Consider the following 6,382-nt stretch of genomic DNA (forward strand, 5'->3'; position numbering starts at 1 on the left):
GACTTCCTTATATTCCAGAAATTCTCACACCTGGGTCCTCTCCCAGTTCATATCTATGGCTGACTTGACCTACACGGTGTGATCAAGTACAACTACAAGATCCTTTTTGGTAAATAATGGTAGCTACCGTATCTGGAGGGGGTCAGGGTTAACTAAGGCCCTTCACCTCCTAACCTCTCTATCAAGTTATAAAGAAAGCCAGCCTTAGATCAAATGCTGCCATGCCTACAGACATCCACTCAACAAACATTTATTAACAAAGAGACATGAAGAAATCCATACAATCTGTTCTGTACACTTAATGAATTCCTGGCTCTCTGTTCTTTTGTGTGTTCCGAAGAGACCTGGCATGAAATATTTACTCAAGGTAAATGTGACGGTGTTCTAAAGGCAGAAGTCAGATTTATAGTCAGCATCAGACAACCAGACTCTTTTAACTGAGTGACTGGGCCCAGTTCTGTTAGAGAATCAATCTTCGGGAACCTTCTGAAAAAGTGCGGGGCTCCCATTCATTTGAGGGTTGAAATAGATGTAAATTATTTTAGCTAATTCATGTATTTTTAGTTTTTCACTGACAACTCTATTTTGGACATCTGCTATCTGAATTAATAGCCCCCAAATTTTCACCAAAATTTTTCCTGGCATTCATTATGATAATTAACCAACTTTTGGTTGGATGGGAGATAATAATAGAAAGGTTTGAGGTAGCAACCCCTGGAGCGTAGATATTTCTGATTAAATTCCAGCTGATCAGTCCTGGAGCATGACTCCCTCATTGGGGCGGCACACTGCTCCCAGGTCATCACTTAAACTAGTATGTGAAGAATATAATAGCGTCTGTGCTCATGTATTTTAAGGTCTAGAGCTCACGACACCTGCTGTTAGTGGACTGCAGGTTTGTGTCCCCCTTCTCCCTTTCCTCACCCCCCACAAATGCATATGCTGGAACCATAATCCTCAGTGTGATGGTGTTCGGAGATGGGGCCTTTAGGGTGTAATTAGGTCCTAAGTGTGGAGACCCCATGCAGGGATTGGAGTTCCTATAAGAATTTCTGGACCGCACGGAAAACCTAATCCTAGATCGCTCGCTCTCTGCCGTGTGAGAACACAGCAGGAGATGGCCACCTGGGAACCAGGATGAGGGACTTTGCCCTGATCTCAGACTTCTAGCCTCCACTGTGAGAATTAAATGTTTGTTGTTTAAGCCACCTGGTCTATGGAGTTTTGTAATAGTAGCCCAGCCTGACTAGGACACCTGCTGCGGGTACCATCCTAGCCTACTTGCTGGTGGAAGCCTTATTGAAATCCTGCCCTATTCTCAGTCACCTGGCAGGGACCCGTATATAAGCATGGAAAATGATGTGTTACCAGTGCCCCTTTTAAAAAATGAGAACACTTACATTAAGCTGCATCAAAAGGGTCTTGTTACTTTGCATTTACACTAATTAACTCATTCATATTCTGCAGGAGTGAAGCTTCAGTTTGTAAAATGGTCCAAAAGCCAATATGTCAAAGCACAGCATATATTCAATTACGTAATTTGATTAATAATGCTTTAGAGAGCACACTTGACATTTATTTAGGAAATTTGATTCCTTTGGGAATTGTTTACCACTGAAAGAGAAATCTAAATTTATATTGTTATCTTCCAAAATCAAAACTGTCTTTCCTTCAGTAAACAAATAATGTCATTTTTGGTCATTTTAAAATTGAGATTTGATGAATATTTGTGTGTTGTTATTCAGCAAAGCCAGATAAATGCGGGATGACTATTTCATTACTGCAAGAAAAAATGGCCTATTTCAGTTTTGGACAACATTGCAAGTAATTTCTTTAGAAACTTCCATTGATATCTATGGTGAAAGACTGCTTTTAAAAATGAGTAGCTTTGACTACGTACCAAGATTTTCTTTCTTTCTTTTCTGATAAGGCTAGTATTGGCTTTATTTTGTTACATTTGTAGTGGAATGTGACAGTTGAACACCTAAGTTCACTTTGAATATCACAAAAATAGTTTTTCTCAGTAGTAGAGTTTACTAGTGAAGTCCAGTGATTCCTACCCCTCTCCATGCATTAGTTCTGCTGCGTAAGTCAACTAATAGACTTAATTGTATTTATAAATATTCCTCGCATGTCCCACTTATTACTGATGGGCAAAGGAAAAAAAAATCACTGGGTGACACTCATTACCAGACAAGACCCTAATCACAAGTGGGGATTCGGCGAGAGGCTTCGGGTAAAGCAGGTTACTAGGTCAAATACGGAGTTCCCAGTGAAGTGTAAGTATGTGTGGAACACTCTTACAGTAAAGTATTATTCCACATTTCTCTGACATTTAAATTTAACTGAGTGTTCCATGTTTTTGTTTGTGAAATCTGGCAACTCTAGGTAGGAGGTGGGGGATATGGGAAGTCTGTATTTCAAATTCTGTCTTTATCTGCATATGGAATATTCTTTTAAAAATATGGTGATCTTAAAGGAAGCTTCTTCAGGAAATAATTTTAAACTGCAATTTAGAGGTTTTGTTTGTTTTTACTACCTAAGACTTGGTGAAATTTTCTTTCTGAAATCCAGAAATCAAAGTGATGAGAAATACACCCTTTAGTTGTTTGGAAATGAGTCACTCAGGGCCTTCAGAGGGGCAGTGGGATGGACATTGACGCTGGATCATTGGTACAGTTTATAGACTGGCCCAGCTTGAACTTCAGGAGGCTCTAGATTACTAAATAAAGGGTAGATTTAAAATCAGATAGATTTAAGTCCAGCTATGAAACTTTTGATGTGACTTTGGAGTTCTTAAAAATTGGATTATCAGCATGCCTTCTGTGCTATTTCACCCACACATGAAGAAAATATGTGCACTTAGCATGCCTGTAAATGATTTATTCCTATTTCCTGTTTTAATGGAAGTCTCCAGTAGAGAGCAGGAAAAGCAAGAACAATCGAAATTTTGTCATAGGCCCCAGAACACAGGATTCACTTGAAGAACTAAAGTAGAAGTATTTGTCTATACAATTCATTTTTTTAAACACTTTTCTGCTTTTATTGGATTTTTTTTTTCTTTTTCTCTGTCTGGAAAGGAGATTGGAAATTCTGTTGTTAAATACATTGGGTGCTGAGGTCCGGTCTGAGTGGATCAAGGTTTTAACGATTTGAGGATGGATAAATTTGTTGGTGATAAAGATAAGAAAGCAGGGAAGAGACTGGGAATCAGGCAGATAACAGCCAAGTGAGTGTCAAGACCCAGAAATGAGGATAATTTTCTGGATTCATTTTTTCCCTTCCCAAGGTGTGTGGTGAAAATAACAATGAAAATTCCATTCTTTGGGAAACAGTCTTAGAATAGTCTTAGTATTTCCACCAGAGGGCAGTAATGTCCTCCGCTATCTCTTCAGAGATGGTGGCTATTCACTAAGGGGCAGCGACAGTGATCAGCCTGCGCGGAGACAGCAGGTGGATTCGGTACCAAAGCCCAGTGGAAGAGAGAGCATTAATATTGTAGAAACACAGGTAGAGCTACAAAGGATTGTAAACCGGAGTTACAAACAGAGTTAATAACATTGTCATAGTTTATTGAATTGGGATGGTTTCCATAACTCTTGAGAGTGGCTAATCCCGGGGGATGCCATCAGCAGTCTTCAGTGACCCTTGTAAATTGTCACAATCATTGTGTCCCATGAAACTACGGGGAGATCATCTTTCAGACCAGGGAAAGGGGGGGACGGCATCCCTTCGGAGGGGCTCACCTGTCTGCATCAGTCCGCCTCATGCCATGGAGTCGGTCTCTTGGCGTGTCTCTCATCCCACCGTCAAAGACTGGCTTAATGGGATTAGACACGGAGATGACTTGGACCCTGAGTTGCAGCAAGACCCTGAAGGAGCCGTGAGGAGAGTGTGTGAGCCCCTCAGAGGGCCCTGACTGCAGACTCCGTGTCTGTGTCCTGCCAGTTCATATGTGGAAGCCCTTACCCCCCGTGTGGTGCTTCGAGGCCAGGCCTTTGGGAGGGGGCTAGGCTTAGGTGAGGTCATGAGGGTGGGGATGCCGTGATGGGCTTAGAGAAAGAGACTGGAGCTCTCTGCCTCCCTCCATCCGTCCCTTCCTCCCTTCCTCTGTCTCTCCCTGTCTCCCTGTCTCCCTCTCTCTCCCTCCCCACCTCCAACCCCCCGACCCCGCCATGTGAGGATACAGTCGTCTACAGATGGCTCCACCAGACACCAAATCTGCAGTGCTTAGATCTTGGACCTCCCAGCCTCCAGAATTGTGAGAAATAAATATTTGCAGTTTCAGCCACCTGGTCTGTGGTAATTTGTCAGCACAGCCCAAGCTGAGACAGGCCTTTCCCTATCGGGACCGGTAAATTCAGTTTTGGGAGGTCAGACGAAGTTGGGAAAGGGGCTTCCTCCGTGTCAGTCTAAAAGACTCTGTTTTTAATCCGCATTTCCTAAAGAGCAGCTGTGCCCTGTGATCATGATGGATCTCCTTTTTCATGAAATTATTATGTAGCTGAAAGAATGATAAAAGCTTACGCAGGCCAACCTATCATTTTATGTATGGAATGTGGGGACAGGTGAGTTAAGCAGCTTACAGGAAATCACACCAGTAAGTTAGCGGCAGGACTAGAATTCAGACCTCATTCCAATTTGCTGACATGCGCCAGTCTGGCCGTACACTGCTGCAAAGTGGTCCTGTAGTCAGCCACGTGAGTGACAGGCTGACGTCTACAGAAGAGTAGATGCTCATGGTGTTGAACACATTAATCTCTTATTAGTAATAATACTTTTGTTAATAGCGATTGTGTCTCTTTGGCCTAATTTACCTCACTCACTATATTCTTGTTCTTTTAGTTGTCATAGACTGAATGTTTGTGACCCCCCCCAGAATTCATATGCTAGATCCTGCCTCTCAGGGTGATGGGGTTGAAGGCGGGGCCTTTGGGAGGTCCCATGGGCAGAGCCCACATGGGGTGGGATTTGTGCTCTTACAGAAGAGACCCTTCTTGGCCCCTCCACCATGTGAGGGCAGAAAGGGAAGACGGCCGCCTGCGGACCAGGAAGCAGGCACCCCAGATGCTGAGACTGTTGGCGCCGTGAACCGGGACTCTGCACACTCCAGAGCCGGGAGAGGTGAATGCTGTTTCAGCCGCCAGTGACCGGGACAGCGGTAAAGCAGCCAGAATGGACCAACGCGTCCCCATTCCATTCTCCCAGCCGGTGATGCCTCAGTCTGGAAATCCATCCTGCCCCCATTTTCCAGCTGCTGACATTTCTTTCAAGGCCAAATTCAAATGCTATCTCCATTCTACTTGGTTGATTTTCCCTTCACCCCGTGAATCGAAGTATCAGGTGATGCAAGTTCCTTCCTGGTTGGAGGCCAACTGAGAGCAGATTTATTGGAACTCTGCCTTTGTGCCATTAGCGTGGGAGGCGTGGGAGAGAAAAACGGGTAAGAAGGTAAGAAGGTAGCTAGCTGAGGAAGACTTTGTGCCTCCAGCCTGTCCTGAAGATGGGCATCAATTCTTGCATTATAATAACAGGCTCCTGCGTTACACACTGTACCTGTGTTATTGCACCTGAATCACTGCAGTCACCAGATGGGCTGGGGCACTTCCTGTTACAGGTGGGAGAACTGAGGCTGGGGGAGGTCAGATAGTTTGAGCAAGATCACAGGACTGCCTTCCCTCCTTCCTTCCTTCTTCTTTCTCCTTTCCTTCTATTTATTCACTCAGTTTTTTGATGTACAGTATGTAAAGCCATTAAACTGGGTGAGAGCACCCCAGGAGAAGTTGGGGCCCCGGAAAGGAAGGGGGCCGAGGTGTGAGTCATCAGTCCTGGAAGCTGAGGAAGGAGGCATGGAAGGGAGGAAGGCGCAACCGTGTGGGATGCTGCCAACAGGTCATTCCGTCACCCCTAATGTCTCAGTACAGTGTAATGTCTATTTGAGGCCAAAAGAAATACCTAACAATTTTGTTTATTGAGTGGTCTCGCTCAGACAACCTAGTAAATATTTGTGTCCTATCAATTTAATAACCATTTGAAAACGTAACACAAATTAAAAGAGCCAAAGCTAATATTTAATTTCATTCTTAAATAACACTTTCTAGTGGGATGCATGTACCAGTTGGGTACTGCTCAACTTTTACATTTTGAAATTTCTTGGGACATTGCCACATTTATGTCTCGTTCCACACTGATTTTTATAGTCTTTACTTTTTTGCCACAAGAAACACCAGAAACCCAGCTTTGCAAAGACACGGCATCGCTGAAAGGACTGCAGTGTAATCTAACCTTGAAGCTGTGAACTAACCTGACCTCGTAGTTCTGTTTGTAAGATGTGTTTCCCCCCCAAAATTTAAAATATCTCCCCAGGCGCTGTGAGTTTCTG

General features: G+C 43.7%; 1 protein-coding gene across 1 annotated transcript in view; it reads left to right on the forward strand.

Annotated features, from left to right (window-relative positions):
* LOC118970866 (uncharacterized) overlaps positions 1-6,110 on the forward strand; it is an 83,734-nt gene extending 77,624 nt beyond the window's left edge. Inside the window, exon 7 of the mRNA XM_073223539.1 lies at positions 4,986-6,110. The gene's annotated coding sequence lies outside the window, so the exon portion shown is untranslated. The remainder of the gene's footprint in view (positions 1-4,985) is intronic.
* Positions 6,111-6,382: the final 272 nt, after the last annotated feature.

This window comes from Manis javanica, chromosome 15 (genome assembly GCF_040802235.1).
Source record: "Manis javanica isolate MJ-LG chromosome 15, MJ_LKY, whole genome shotgun sequence".
Classification (NCBI taxonomy): Eukaryota; Metazoa; Chordata; class Mammalia; order Pholidota; family Manidae; genus Manis; species Manis javanica.